This window comes from Ranitomeya variabilis, chromosome 3 (genome assembly GCF_051348905.1).
Source record: "Ranitomeya variabilis isolate aRanVar5 chromosome 3, aRanVar5.hap1, whole genome shotgun sequence".
In the NCBI taxonomy this organism is placed as follows: Eukaryota; Metazoa; Chordata; class Amphibia; order Anura; family Dendrobatidae; genus Ranitomeya; species Ranitomeya variabilis.
Window position 1 is genome coordinate 216,110,867 of NC_135234.1, and position 17,009 is coordinate 216,127,875.

The 17,009-nt window shown below is 43.1% G+C and overlaps 1 long non-coding RNA gene across 1 annotated transcript in view; it reads left to right on the plus strand.

Annotated features, from left to right (window-relative positions):
- Positions 1-17,009, plus strand: part of LOC143818082 (uncharacterized) — a 95,326-nt gene that overhangs the window by 72,661 nt on the left and 5,656 nt on the right. The window contains exon 2 of the long non-coding RNA XR_013224298.1: positions 2,626-2,669. This is a non-coding gene — a long non-coding RNA (uncharacterized LOC143818082). The remainder of the gene's footprint in view (positions 1-2,625; positions 2,670-17,009) is intronic.

Below are 17,009 nucleotides of genomic sequence, written 5' to 3' on the forward strand. Positions count from 1 at the left end.
CAGCAGCAGTATACAAGTACTGCAATAGTAGCTCTCCCTCCTAAATCAACTTTCCCTGAACTCCTTCCAGAGGAGCGTGTGCTGAGCATTGCATCACCGGGTCTTATATAAGACCTAAAGACACGATGCGGTTGGCCAATCATAGCATTGCCAGTACCCAACATGGCTGTGGCATTTTCATGTATTGCAGGCAATCCCCATATTTATTAGCTGTATAACGGTCATGAAACATGCATGGGGGGGACTTTAGAATGGCGTTTGAGCACCCGCAATACTCAATGGAGTAACGAGTGTAACCAAGTACAGTCTGTGTAAAATGAGAAAAATAGGAGAAAACGAGCACTCATTTTCTCATTTTACACAGACTGTTTCTTTTTTCACGAGCACCCCATATGGTTGTGGTAAAAAGACATCAGCCATAAGGTGGAGGTGGGAGCACAGGTTGGGCGGTGCTGATTGTGCGCTTGGTTTTTTTCTTATGTTGTTTGATAGTGTAACCAAGTACCCCAATGCTTGATCGAGTATTGAGTAATAGCGAGCATGCTTGCTCATCACTACTAGATACAATTCTGACTTATACTGTATATAGGGTGATATAAGTGTTCTCATGCTATATACAGAAGGCTATGTGGGGGTTCATACTGTATATAGAGAAGCTATGTGGAGGCTCATACTGTATGTAGAGAAGCTGTATAGGTTTTTGCAATGTACAGTGGGTACGGAAAGCATTCAGACCTCTTTAAATTTTTCACTCTTTTTTCATTGCAGTCATTTGGTAAATTCAAAAAAGTTCATTTTTTTCTCATTAATGTCCACTCTGCACCCCATATTGACTAAAAAAGGAGAAATGTAGTAATTTTTGCAAATTTATTAAAAAAGAATAACTGAAATATCACATGGTCATAAGTATTCAGACCCTTTGCTCAGTATTGCGCAGAAGCACCCTTTTGAGCTAGTACAGCCATGAATCTTCTAGGGAATGATGCAACCAGTTTTTCACACCTGGATTTGGGGATCCTCTGCCATTCTTCCTTGCAGATCCTCTCCAGTTCTGTCAGGTTGGATGGGGAACGTTGGTGGACAGCAATTTTCAGGTCTCTCCAGAGATGCTCAATTGGGTTTAAGTCAGGACTCTGGCTGGGTCAGTCAAGAATGGTCACAGAATTGTTCTGAAGCCACTCCTTTGTTATTTTAGTTGTGTGCTTAGGGTCATTGTCTTGTTGGAAGGTGAATCTTCAGCCAAGTCTGAGGTCCAGAGCACTCTGGAAGAGATTTTCATCCAGGATATCTCTGTACTTGGCCGTATTCATGTTTCCTTCAATGACAACCAGTCGTCCTGTCCCTGCAGCTGAAAAACACCCCCATAGCATGATGCTGCCACCACCATGTTTCACTGTTGGTATTGTATTGGGCAGGTGATGAGCAGTGCCTGGTTTTCTCCACACATACCACTTAGAATTATCACCAAAAGCTCTATCTTTGTCTCATCAGACCAGAGAATCTTATTTCTCATAGTCTGGGAGTCCTTCATGTGTTTTTTAGCAAACTCTATGCAGGCTTTCATATGTCTTGCACTGAGGAGAGGCTTCCATCGGGCCACTCTGCCATAAAGGCCTGACTGGTGGAGGGCTGCAGTGATAGTTGACTTTGTGGAACTTTTTTCCATCTCCCTACTACATCTTTGGTGCTCAGCCACAGTGATCTTGGGGTTCTTCTTTACCTCTCTCACCAAGGCTCTTCTCCCACGATTGCTCAGTTTGGCTTGATGGCCAGGTCTAGGAAGACTTCTGGTGGTCCCAAACTTCTTCCATTTAAGGATTATGGAGGCCACTGTGCTCTTAGGAACCTTGAGTACTGCAGAAATTCTGTTGTAACCTTGGCTAGATCTGTGCCTTGCCACAGTTCTGTCTTTGAGCTCCTTGGCCAGTTCATTTGACCTCATGATTCTCATTTGGTCTGACATGCACTGTGAGCTGTGAGATCTTGTATAGACAGGTGTGTGCCTTTCCAAATCAAGTCCTATCAGTTTAATTAAACACAGCTTAGCTCCAATGAAGGAATAGAACCATCTCAAGGAGGTTCACAAGGAAATGAACAGTATGTGACTTAAATATGAGTGTCTGAGCAAAGGTTCTGAATGCTTATGACCATGTGATATTTCAGTTTTTCTTTTTTATTAAATTTGCAAAAATGTCTACATTTCTATTTTTTTTTCAGTCAAGAAGGGGTGCAGAGTGTACATTAATGAGAAAAAAAATAACTTTTTTGAATTTACCAAATGGCTGCAATGAAACAAAGAGTGAAAAATTTAAAAGGGTCTGAATACTTTCCGTACCCACTGTATACAGAGGGGCTATGTGAGGGCTCATGCTGTATGTAGAAAGAATGCTGTATGCAGAAAGATGCACATGATTCAATCTATAAAAACATAGATAAGGTAAAGGAGCTACAACAAAAAGCTAGACATATATCCAATGAGAGATGGAATCCCTTATGCTGGATGGGGTTTATCGGAGTTTGATTAAACAATATACTCTCAACTTAGCTAAAGCCCATAGTGGTAGAGATCATTGTTTTTATCTTGATTGCCTGGAAATAATTAATGTTATGTGTTTCTCATTGCAGGAAATTAATTATACATTGGTGCCACTGGAGGACACAGACAGAAGGTGGGTCGTCGCGCACTAGGTGCATAATTACACTGCACAGTAAAATGCTAAATCACCTGCAGTGATTCACTGAGTTGAAATCTTGATCTGTGCATGTGCACAGGAAGCAGACTCACACTGCGCATGCACCACCCACACAGTGATGGCGATGACGTGCTAACCTTATTTTCATGGTATTAATTGGTTATATGTGTTGTCTTTTTTGTTGTTTGCTTTGCTTGTTTTTTCTTTTGTTATTGGTGCTATAATTTTGCACTTGACGTAATTGACCAAAGCATTTAACTGAACGACTCTTATGAAAAATAGATTTAGTTAGCAAAATGTTTAGTGGGAATGTGTTACGGAATGTACTTTATGTTTTGGGCATCGACCCTCTGGTTATTGTTAAAAAATGTGTTTGTAATATGATTTAAAGGCATTCAACATAGCCTATATTTCTATTTTCAATTCATATTTCAATTCAATAAAGTCCATATAAGTAAGTACCTTATCATTTCAAACACCTCAACAGTAACTAGAAAATGGCCAATTCTTTTAACCCCTTTCCGACATCAGGCTTAATAGTATGCCTATGCTGGACTCTGTTGTGAACTGTGTTTCTGGGCTCCCTCTGGTGGTCACTAACGGTATTGTGTTAGGTATGTCTTGTTGCAGGCCTGAGCTCCAGCTGTGTCGTTAAGCAGCGGGTGTTTCCTATTTGAGCCTCCTCTGGACTCAGTCTCTTGCCTGGCATCGTTGTATCCAGACCTATTTGGTCTCCTCCGGATTCCTTTCAGTCTGCCTCATGCAAGAAAAGCTAAGTCTGTTTTGTACAATTTGGATTGTTTGCATTATTCAGTGTTTTTGTCCAGCTTGCTTTACATTTGATTTTGACTCGCTGGAAGCTCTAGGGGGCTGATATTCTCCCTCCACACCGTCAGTCGGTGTGGGGGTTCTTGAATGTTCAGCGTGGATGTTTTGTAGGGTTTTCTGCTAACCGCATAGTCCACTATCTATTTTCTGCTATCTAGACTATTGGGCCTCACTTTGCTGAATCTAGTTCATCTCTACGTTTGTGTTTTCCTCTTGCCTCACCGTTATTATTTGTTGGGGGCTTTCTATATCTTTGGGGTTCAATTTCTCTGGAGGCAAGCGAGGTCTTATTTTTTCTCTATGGTTGTCACTGCCAGATTGCTATGAGCGCCACCCTGTGGTCGTCGCTCATAGCAAGTGAGCACTTTTGCTTCACACAGACGATCTGATCATCGCCTGTTCGCCTGTGTGTAGCAGAAGCGATCAAAGTATTGCAGCTTCTCGTCTCCCATGGAGAGTATTGAAGCATGCAAAAAGTAAAAAAAAAAATTTTTTTTTTAAAAAATAAAAGATATGTAAAAGTTCAAATCACCCCTTTCGTCCCATTCAAAGTAAAACAATAAAAAAACAAATAAACACATATTTTACTTTCAGAATCGCCTGATCTATTAATATAAAAAAAGACTTAACCTGATTACTAAACAGCGTAATGAGAATAAAATTAAAAACGCCAGAATTAGGGTTTTATTTGGTCGTCGCTACATTGCAATAAATTGTAATAACGGGCAATGAAAAGATCGTATCTACACCAAAATGGTGTCAATATAAACGTCAGCTTGGTGCACAAAAAATAAGCCCTCACCCAACCCCAGATCATGGAAAATGGAGACCCTACAGATCTCGCAATATGACGCCTTCATTTATTTTTTCAATTAATACATTTTGAATTTTTTTTTGCCACTTAAATAAAAAAGAACGTAGACATGTTTGGTGTCCATGAACTTGAAATTACCTGGAGAATCATAATGGCAGGTTAGTTTCAGCATTTAGTGAACATGGTAAAAAAAAACAACTGTGGAATTGCGCTTTTTTTGCAATTTCACTGCATTTTGGCATTATTTCCCCGTTTTTCAGTACATGATACGTTAAAACCATTGGTGTCATTCAAAAGTAGAACTTGTCCCACAAAAAAACCAAGCTCTCACATGGCCATATTGACAGAAAAATACCAAAATTATGGCTCTGGGAAAAAGGGGAGCAAAAAACGGAAATTCGAAAACTGAAATTCCCCTGGCCGTTAAGGGGTTAATCATAATTTAAAGTTTTGGAAGAATTTTCGTTAAAGTGTGTATCACCCCTTATATCATAAAATAATAAATAAACAGAAACTGCTTTTCTAATAGTCTGACACATCCAGAAGAGATCAATTTACAGCCATCATCTCATAACTGGGAGGATTACAATGAGAGATAACAGAATCCACCATTCACAGTAGATAGTGTCACAGCTCACCTCTTCCCTCTTCCTGCATTTCAACTAAACATGAGAAAATGTATAGAAAACTCTCCCAAGGAAATAGAATCCCCTATAATGTCTTATAATATATATAAAGTACATGCATATGTCCAATGTCCATAACTCCAAACAGACGAGAGCAGCTTCCATAAAGGTACAGAAAACAGAACAAAATAATCTGCAAACTTGAAATACAAATTACAAAACAATCTAGTATCAAATACCGTAGTTTAAAAAATGTATGTGACACATTCCCTTAAAGAAAAATAAATACCGTATATACTCGAGTATAAGCCGACCCAAGTATAAGCCGACCCCCCTAATTTTGCCACAAAAAACTGGGAAAACTTATTGACTCGAGTATAAGCCTAGGGTGGAAAATGCAGCAGCTACCGGTGAATTTCAAAATTAAAAATAGATGCTCCATACCGTTCATTATGGCCCCATAGATGCTCGACATAAAGCTGTGCCACATATAATGCTCTGCACCGTTCATTATGGCCCCATAGATGCTCCACATAAAGCTGTGCCATATATAATGCTCTGCACAGTTCATTATGGCCCCATAGATGCTCCATATAAAGCTGTGCCATATACAATGCTCTGCACCTTTGATGGCCCCATAGATAGCTGTGCTATATTTACCTCTGCACCTTTGATTATGGCCCCATAGATAGCTGTGCCATATATAATGCTCTGCATCTTTGATTATGGCCCCATAGATAGCTGTGCCATATATAATGCTCTGCACCTTTGATTATGGCCCCATAGATAGCTGTGCCATATATAATGCTCTGCACCTTTGATTATGGTCCCATAGATAGCTGTGCCATATATAATGCTCTGCACCTTTGATTATGGCCCCATAGATAGCTGTGCCATATATAATGCTCTGCACCTTTGATTATGGCCCCATATAAAGCTGTGCCATATATAATGCTCTGCACCTTTGATTATGGCCCCATAGATAGCTGTGCCATATATAATGCTCTGCACCTTTGACCTTTGATTATGGCCCCATAGATGCTCCACATAAAGCTGTGCCTTATATATAGTGCTCTGCACCGTTGCCCCATAGATGCTCCACATAAATCTGTGCCATTGCTGCTGCTGCAATAAAAAAAACAAAACACATACTCACCTCTCTTGCTTGCAGCTCCTCAGCGTCCCGTCTCGGCGTCTCTCTGCACTGACTGATCAGGCAGAGGGCGGCGCGCACACTATATGCGTCATCGCGCCCTCTGACCTGAACAGTCAGAACAAGAGGACGCGAAGACTGAGCGGCGCCCGGCGGGTGGAACGAGGGAAGGTAAATATGTAATACTTACCTGCTCCCGGCGTCCCGCTCCTTCCCCCGGACAGCTGGTCTTCGGTGCCGCAGCCTCTTCCTCTGTCAGCGGTCACCGGCACCGCTGATTAGAGAAATGAATTATGCGGCTCCGCCCCTATGGGAGGTGGAGCAGCCTATTCATTTCTCTAATGAGCGGTCCCATGTGACCGCTGAACAGGGGAAGAGCTGCGGCACCGAAGACCGTGGGACGGGCAGGGGGAGCGCCAGGAGCCCCGGAAGCAGGTAAGTATGCCTCAGCGCCCTCTCCCCCTCACCCGCCGACCGTGACTCGAGTATAAGCCGAGGGGGCACTTTCAGCCCAAAAATTTGGGCTGAAAATCTCGGCTTATACTCGAGTATATACGGTAACAATATACCTAAAATAGAGTATTTGATATTTTAAGAAATGTTTAATAGGTTAGAGTAGAATAGGGCCCTGCCAAAAGAGTCTACCTTGTCGTGGTGGCAGACTTAAAAAATCTTTTGGTCAAAACAAAATCTGTTGGCTATGTATGTGATATGGTGTTTGATGGAAACTGTTATTGTGTGATTGGTGAGGACATGGTGAAGAAGTGGAGTTTTTCCAAGAATGAGCAGTGAGACAGTGGAAAGTTCGAGGGGTGGAGGCAGATCTTGGGTGGATTCAGAACTGGGGTGGAGCCTGGGCAAAGTCTTAACGGGGCCCTAAAATTTGGCCAGTATGGGGCCCTGAAATTCCTAATGACAGCCCTGATGAACCTTTGACTATCTTGGCTTATGAGAGACTGTCTCTTTAACATACTCTTTTATATTTAGTGACTTAGTTGAAAATTGTCGGATAGGTCTTGTATCTGCTGGTTTATGGTGCTGTTCACATATCCAATTTTTTTGTTGGACTAAGTGATCAATGCAATATTTCAGAGACATATTTGAATATCAGATCAAAAGTGCCAATGCAGGTCTATTGATCTCTGAAAAAAATCGAACAGCACTCGGATGCCATCTGTTAATGTTCATTTTTCAGTAGGAGATAGGAGAAGCTGGAGAAACATTTTTTTTTATCATGCAAGAAAAACTGATGACATTTTGAACAAACTGATGGTAAAACTGTCCAAACTCTGAGGACACAATGATCTGATGAAATTCGAAAGAAAAAAAATAATTGAAGTCTAGATGAGCCTTTACTTTTCCAGCCCTTTGATAACACTGTCACAACTTTTTTTTTTTAAGATGACATTAATTTTTAAATGAATTATTTTTTTTCAAATGAAATGGAAAAATGTCTAACTTTCAACCTCTGATCTGTATTCTATGATCTGATGTGAATAAACTATGCCTATAAGAGATGTCTAATTTGTTGCATTGTTGTTTTCTCTACATTTTACACAGTGTCCCAACTTTTTTTGGAAAAATGGGGTTGTAAAACTTATTTTACACTACATTTACTAAGCATCTGATGGCACATAGATACATTTGGAGTAAATAAGGGCAACACAGACTTCAACAAAAACTGATTTCAAAAACTCATCTCATGATGAATTCCTACATAGTGTTTTTCCAAATTAAAAAATTAACAAAACATTTTTTCCTTATACAGACTCTAATTTTATGAAGTTGGGAGCAAGTCAACATCCAACATTTGCATTCATGTACTACTCAAGGATTAGAGAATTCTTGCATTGAGCTATGACTCTCTTACTATATTTACAATATTACATAAGTCTTATGCTTTTTCAGAATTTCTTTAGTCATCAGTTTCAGTTACATGACTGTGAATGCTGATTCATCCATATTTTTAGACGAAGCTGTGCCATCTTGCACATCAATCTCTTCTTTCAATTGGATAGTGTTGCTTTGATTTCCACACAAATCATTTAAAAAAACTACAGTAAGAATGAATGAGTCATCATCATCAATAGTGTTGAGCGATACCGTCCGATACATGAAAGTATCGGTATCGGAAAGTATCGGCCGATACCGGCAAAGTATCGGATCTAATCCGATACCGATACCCGATACCAATACAAGTCAATGGGACTCAAGTATCGGACAGTATCCCTGATGGTTCCCAGGGTCTGAAGGAGAGGAAACTCTCCTTCAGGCCCTGGGATCCATATTAATGTGTAAAATAAAGAATTAAAATAAAAAATATTGATATACTCACCTCTCCGACGCAGCCTGCACCTTATCGAGGGAACTGGCAGCCTTCTTTGCTTAAAATGCGCGCGTTTACTGCCTTCCGTGACGTCACGGCTTCTGATTGGTCGCGTGCCGCCCATGTGACCGCGACGCGACCAATCACAACAAGCTGTGACGTAATTTTCAGGTCCTGAATGCCTAATTCTAGAATTCGGCATTCAGGACCTGAAAATTACGTCACGGCTTGTTGTGATTGGTCGCGTCGCGGTCACATGGGCGGCACGCGACCAATCAGAAGCCGTGACGTAATTTTCAGGTCCTGAATGCCTAGAATTCGGCATTCAGGACCTGAAAATTACGTCACGGCTTGTTGTGATTGGTCGCGTCACGGTCACATGGGCGGGCGGCACGCGACCAATCAGAAGCCGTGACGTCACGGAAGGCAGTAAACGCGCGCATTTTAAGCAAAGAAGGCTGCCGGTTACTACCAGGGCGCGTCAGAGGGTGAGTATATCCCTATTTTTTATTTTAATTCTTTATTTTTTACATGGATATGGATCCCAGGGCCTGAAGGAGAGTTTCCTCTCCCTCAGACCCTGGGAACCATACACTGGGAACTTCCGATTCCGATTCCCAATACCACAAAAGTATCGGATCTCGGTATCGGAATTCCGATACAGCAAATATCGGCCGATACCCGATACTTGCGGTATCGGAATGCTCAACACTAGTCATCAAGAAAAACTAAAAAAATGGAATCACACAAGATGCATGCAGATATTGCACTTTTATACAATTAAGATGGCAAGAATCCTCTGACAAAATAGTACGTTGTTCCTCAAGGTTACTGGAGGGCAACATTTTTCAATAGTAATCCTGGTATCTTTTTTTTGAGGACTTATTTTAAAGAAAATTCATGTGCCAATCCTTATGCAACATAGACACACAGAGAAGCAAGTCAGTAGAATAAAGGTATTTTCAAATTTTTTGTGGTCCAAAACTCATTTTTCAAGCAGAAGACAACTTGGGAAAAACTTTCATTTTCTCAGGAGTTTTGTAAGTCTGAACATCTTTTCTAGCATTTTTTTTAATTTCTGAGCATTGTATTTTCATTTTTTTGTATTTTTGTAGCGTTTTCCAGATGCATTTTCATATCCAGAAAAATACAATGCTAGCATTTTTTAATGGCAGAAATATTAAAAAAAAACTTGTAAAAAATGCCTGGGGGTGTACCAGACGACTTTCTGTTCTTCCAAATGACTTGTATTGTAAGTATTGAGTGTCTTCCTAGTGTTAAACACCTGAAGAATGTGGGTGTTATTTCTTTTTAAACATTTGGTGTTTTTTTAAAAGTCCGAAACGTTTAAAAGAATCTCATAAGCCTGAACATATGAACACCAAGTTGTGTGTACTGTGTAGCTTTAGTGGAATTTGTGTATCGATTAAAGACCACCTTTCACCAACTTTTTCATGTTGCTGAACTACAGTAGTCACTTGTAGGGATGAAGCAACCCGTGGAATTTCAGGTTGTGGTAAAAGACCGAATTCCAGTCCAGATATCACGGCTCTGTTGTCAGGTGTCACGGGACCCTAATGATAGGGGCACCCTAGCTCGACCTGCTCGTTAGAATACTTCTGATGGTGAAGACGCTGGGACCACATACCTTGACTTTGCTCCTGAATCCGCCCTCAAACTGTACTCTTCCCCCTTCCCAGGGAAGAGGGGAGTAGTAGTGTACCTTAGTACACCAACCAGACTAACAAGGTAATACAAGCATGGGTAATGAAAAATACCAAACATGCAAATATAACACATATAATAGAGGAATGCAATGAGGAGTGGAGGATGGGGTTAAACCAAAGTAAGAGAACAAAGGGAATTATCACACACTAAAAACCTAGCAACAGTTACAGATAAATCCACCAAATGCCTTCTCCAATAATAACCAACGACAACCTCCAGCCATGCAGCAAAAGCTTTCTGACAATGAGTGCAAGCCAGGACCCAGTTTATTTAGAGGATGGGAGTAGCACAGTGGACAGCTGAGAGCCTTAACACTCCAAGAGCTCTCAACTAAGCGGATTAACCCCTGCACTGCTAAAATAAATTTAGTCAGTTTAATATGAAGGTGAAGTGCTTATAATCAGTGCAGGAATAGGAGAAATCAGATGCTGTGGTCTTCTGGCTCCTCTCTGTCATGGCATATCCAGAACTGTGACCGAATTTAAACTTGAACCCAAACCCCATTTAAATCAATGAGGACCCTAACTTTGGAGCTGGAAAATCGTTCTCTCTCCTTTTGACGTCAAAGTAGTAGTTAAACGTGTGTAAGGGTTAAATGGCAGGTGACCACTCCCCTCTGATATGGGTAAGCAACGATCTTGTGCAACTCGCCAGTATATCCTGTTGTCCCTTATTTGTGCCCTTACATGATGGTACATGGATGGCTGTATAATAAAATTTAGAGGAATACTCACACACTGCAGAGTTTCTGCTTTATTGAGAGATAACACTTTATTTGTACTTTATTGTTTTTCACCATGATATATATGCACTGTTTTATACAATTACCAATATTATGATGGACTTATGTTCTACTACCTTGTGTATAAAAATTCAGCTGTAATTGCATTCTCTACTTGTGAATGATTGTATGCATTTATTGCACGCATAGGTTATAAACCAACTGTTCTTTCCCTGTCTATTTTTGTGGTTACATAATCTGTTCCACATCTATCTGCGTACTTTGTTGTTATTTTTTTGCCTGGCCTATTCACTTGTACACCATCTGGTGGCCCTCAGGATGTATTTTAAGCTTGTGTTAATTTGACATTTAATAAATATATTCTGTTTTAATTCAAAATACTTTCAAACACATAGTATATTTTTTCCTTGACACAAAATGTTAAATCATTCATGGTTCCACTTCATGCCCTAGGTGTAGTAGGTTTCTTGAAAAGTCCATAGTATGTATGCATGAATTACTCAAGTATTGGTAGAGTTTTTTATTTATATTTATTACAGTAATTCAAATAGGGGATATTTATGATAGAGCCACATGAGGACTGTGCATCATTATTTTTTTCAAAAATGTACTTCCTCAATTGACAAACTTTGTTTGGAGATAATGCTCAGGAATTGTTATTAATTGTGGTGCGGTTCTAGCCTCTCTGACCTTGCCTTTTGGTACTTTTCAACATAGATGTGGTAATAATGAATAATCTTACTGAAGACAAAGGGAATTGTTCTTTAAGCAACAAATGTGTGAGTGCTAGGGATCTGACTAGAGTCTAACAACAGGGTCTCCCACTGATCACAAAATCTTGGTTCATGAAGCCCCCTCAATAAAGCATTAGTGAGTATGCCTTATTAAGTTTAATTGGACTGTTCATGATCTACAGTTTCTCAGGCATGTCTCCATTAAAAACAAGTATGATTTGGTAGGACAAATCATGGGCTCAGCATAGGAATACTTTTAGTTCCTGCAACTCCAGTGTATTCAAATAAATAATAAAAAATGGCGTGAAGTCCCCCATCATTTTTTATAACTAGTCTAGATAAAGCAGACAGCTGTGGGCTGCATCCCCCCAGCTGTTAGCTTTATTTTGTCTAGTTATTAAAACTAGATGTGTAGCCACACATTTTCTTTAAATTATTTAAATTAATAATTTAAAAAAATGCTGTGGAGTCCCACCCATTTTTAATAAACAGCCAAGCTAAAGCAGACAGCTGGGGGCTGTAATTCTCAGACTCAGAAGAAGCCATTGATATTATCCATCCCCGGCCTAAAAATAGCAGTGCTGCAGCTGTAAGAAGATGGACTGGACCGGGGGTACCTTTCTTGCGCCGGTTCCGGAACTGTCGGGGCTGTCACCATTGTTGCCCGGGGGAAAGCTTTCTGACCCAGACCGACCTTTGCACTTTTCATCAGGGGGCGTGTCTGAGATAAAAGGGGCTGTGCATGGGAAGAGAGCAGGAGACTTGGCGGGAAGACAGCATACGCAGTAGGTGAAGGTTGGTGTTCGATCCTTCAAGCAACGTGACAGCGCAGGCCAGAGCTATAGATCCCCAACTGTCAAGTACAGTGACTGTGAGCAGAGAGCTACAGTGTACCTGCTGGCTCCTGATTCCAATAGTGCCAGACGCTCCAGGCCTGTTTATGCTGCGTGTGTGTCGTCTGAGACAGAAAGGGTGACTTGCATAGAACTGTGTCCTACCTCACCCGTAGTGCTCTGCCAAGCTGATCCATGCTCGGGCAGCATCATAGACTATTCTTCATTCCTCCTGGTGAATCCAGACCCACGACTCCGCTCGAGACAGTGAGGACTCGTCACCACCATTAGGAACCGGATCTGCAACTTCTTCAGGACTAACCTGGGGATCATCACGGTGGCACCACCGTGGAGCATTAGGACTCTGCAGCTAAGTAGCTGTCGGACTGATAAGTTTAACCTCCAATGAACAGTTGCTTTATATATTGCCATTATTACTTTAACTCGCCCTTATACTGAGCCTTTTCCCCCTGCCATATCCCTGTTTTACCCATCACCTCCCTGCATGGAGTAATCCCTTTGTTAATAAACCTGTTAACTCTTGTTCTGCCTCCTGTTCATCACTGTATCCCGCTACCTGTTCACACAGCCACCCCAGAAAAGGCACATTTATTAGATGCGCCAATTCTGGCACTTTGCCCAGCTCTTACCACTTGCCGGGTGCGATAGCAAGTTGGGTAACATTTGTGTCTATTAGACGCCCTCATTACTAACCCCATAACTTTAAGCTAAAGACACACACAGAGTTAAGGTCTTTATTTGAAATAAAAACTTCCCAACCCTTTTTTACCCATATATTATTTTCCAAATAAAATACAGTATTCCCCATCTGTCCACTGATAATCCATATGTCCCATGAAGAGCCCAACTCAGCTGCATCTGGATGTATTGCTAAGCAGTGGCATGAAGCGGCAGCTCAGCCCTGCATCCAGGAGACATTGAGCTGAGCATGAGAACCCAGCTTCAATGCAGAGTGTTTGTAACAAGGTGGCATGGGGTGAGAGTCTACTACAGCAGAGTCAGTCCACACCCTGGCCCCTTGCACATAAAATGACAGTTCTAATCCCAGCCCGGGTCACAGTGGGTTACCTCAGTTCTGCAGTTGTTTACCATGACAGGACAGTGTCCTCCGGATGAACCACACTTCACACTGTATAGGGTCTAACAGTGGCAATTTGTATTTTAATGATAAGGAAGAAGAAATAAAGAAGAGACATATAATTGCTGTTCTGTCCCTAATTACAACAACGGCTGCAGCAGCAGAGTCCATAACTCCCAGTAAGCTCTCTGGAGCTAGAGATCTCTGGTGAGGCACACATTCAATCACAGTGCCTGGCAGCCAGTATTCTCCCCAAGCCGGGGGTCCCTTCTGTCCCAGACGGGGATCCACTCATGGGCGGACATACCGCCGGTTCAACCGGTGCGGCTGCACCGGGGCCCGGAGGCTCTGGGGGGCCCCTGCAGGGCGGCTAATATAGAGGGCAATCTGGCCAGTCTTTCCGGCTCCGGGGGCCCCCTGGCCAGATTGCCCTCATGTGCGGCAGGCAGGGAGCAATCCCTGCAGCTCTGCTGCCTGCAAGAGAAAATGGCAGCGGATCTGCAGGGAATGTCTCCATCCTGCTTCCTGTCTCACACTCACACAGACAGCAGCGGCTGAATGACATCATCATTCCGCGCTGCGGCTGGGCGAGACAGGAAGCTGCCGGCGTGCGGCTGCAGGATAGGATCAATGCGCAGAGGTGGGACATCTCCTGTCTTCTTCACAGCTGCTCCTCCTGTCTGGTGCTTGTTGATAGATCACCCCCTTCTCCCTGCACACACTTCCAGCCTGTGCAGAACGGGGTCTGCACACTCATGGCTGGAAGGAAGCTGCAGCTGTGTGCAGGACCTCAATCACCCCCTGAACAGGAGGTAAAGAAGGGTCTGAATGTGACGGATTGTTTGCAGAGTAAAGAGGGGAGGCAGGGGCTGCAGTCAGAGACTAGAAGCAGTGATTTACTGACTGTGACCCCCGGAGCTTTGTGTTCTCTGGTCAGTGCAGGATTTTCATCCACACACAGCAGGGACCAGAGAGCTCAGAACGCGGGAACACAGTCACTAAATCACTGGGTCTATTCTCTGACGGGACTCCAGTCATCACTGCAGTATCAGATCCAGGCTGGGACTGACCCCTGAGCCCATCCCCCAGTGAAGACTTTTTCACATATACTGTATCTGTTGCATTAAACACACAGGTACAATGCATAGACACATATAAGGGTACTAGATGGTGGCCCGATTCTAACGCATCGGGTATTCTAGAATATGTATGCGTAGTGTATAGCACAGGCCACGTAGTATATTGCGCAGGCCACGCAGTACATTTCGCAACCCACGTAGTATATTGTGCAGCCCACGTTGTACATTGCGCAGCCCACGTTGTACATTGCGCAGCCCACGTAGTAAATTGCGCAGCCCACGTATATTGTGCAGCCCACGTACATTGCGCAGCCCACGTTGTACATTGCGCAGCCCACGTTGTATATTGCGCAGCCCACGTTGTATATTGCACAGCCCACGTTGTATTTTGCACAGCCCACGTTGTATAGTCACGTAGTATATTGCCCAGCCACGTAGTATATAGCACAGCCATGTAGTATATTGCCCAGCGCACGTAGTATATAGCACAACCCATGTAGTATATTGCCCAGTGCACGGAGTATATTGCACAGCCCATGTAGTATATTGCCCAGCCCACGCAGTATATAGCAATGTGTGCATCATATCCCTGTTAAAAAAAATAAATAAAATAAAAAATAGTTATATACTCACCTTCCGGAGCCCCCGGATCCAAGCGAGGCCTTTACCGACGTGAGGCATTTAACGACACTCCTCGCACGGTCCGGTCCCAGGAGTGCATTGCGGTCTCCCGAGATGATGACGTAGCGGTCTCGCGAGACCGCTACGTCATCATCTCGCGAGATCGCAGCATGGAGCGGTCACCGGAGCGTTGGGCAGGCGTGTTGTCGATCAAGGGGCCGATGGATGGTGAGTATATAACGATTTTTAATTTTTTTTAAATTATTTTTAACATTAGATCGTTTTACTATTCATGCCGCATAGGCAGCATGAATAGTAAAAAGGTGGTCACACAGGGTTAATAGCAGCGGTAACGGAGTGCGTTACCCGCAGCATAACGCGGTCCGTTACCGCCGGCATTAACTCTGTGTGAGCGGAGGGGTGTATGCGGGCGCCGGGCAGTGAGTGCGGGGAGTAAGGAGCGGCCATTTTCTTCCGGACTGTGTGCGTCGCTGATTGGTCGCGGCAGCCATGACAGGCAGCTGCCGAGACCAATCAGCGAACGAATAACCGCGACAGAAAGAAGGACAGACAGACAGAAAGACGGAAGTACCCCTTAGACAATTATATAGTAGATGTTTCCACTGTCAGTAAACTCTGCGGATTGGACGCTGTGTACATCCGCAGCATCCAATCCGCAGCAGCCGGATGTTACAGCATAGTGCATGAGATTTCAAGGAATCCAATGTCCACTATGTATGCAGTGGCACCCGCAGCTTCCCTGCGGAGACGGACATGCGGCGCATCTTTCTAGACCGTAGCATGTCTATTTATCTTGCGGAGACGCTCAGTCTCCGCAAGATAAATATCACAGTCCAATGTATAGAATGCGGTGATTCCGCATATGTTCAATGAACACATGCGGAATCATCACTCGTACAAAAGCCGGCAGCGCTTTGGACTGAGCGGACATGTGCTGCATCCAAAGCGCTGCCGATTCCTGACCATGGAACCATACCCTTATACATTAATGTATAGTATGTCACATATGCAGTAGACACAGGTGTTTATTATACATGGGCATATTCTACAGTATATGTATGCATTTTATATAGGTATGTGGTCAGTATTATACATTAGTATTTGTAAGCCAAAACCAGGAGCGGCGATAAATGCGGAAGTGGTGACGTGTTTCTATTATACTTCTCCTCTGATTGTTCCACTCCTGACTTTGCCAAAACAAAAGCTGCAGGCTATATATGTAATCTGGTGTTTGATGGGAACTGTTAATGTGTGATTGGTGAGGACGTGGTGCAGAAGTGGAGTTTTTCCATGAGTGGGCAATGAGACTGTGGAAGGTTCGAGGTGTGGAGGCAGAGCTGAGGTGAAGCCTTAGCGGAGTCTCAAAGGGCCCGAAAATTTTGACAGCATGGGGCCCTGAAATTCCTAGTGGCAGCCCTGGGTGGAGGAGAGGGCAATGATGGGGGTGATGAGGCAGAAGGCAATGATTGGGTTGATGGAGAGGGCAATGATGGGGCAGAAGGCAATGATTGGGTTGACGGAGTGGGCAATTATGGAGGTGATGGGGCAGAAGGCAATGATTGGGTTGATGGAGAGGGCAATGATAGGGTTGGTGGGGGAGAAAGCAATTATGGGGGAGGTAGAAAGGGCAATAATGGGATGGTGGGGAGAAGGAAATGATGGAGGTCCTGGAATGTTTAATGATGGGGTGGTGAAGAGGAGGAAATGATGGA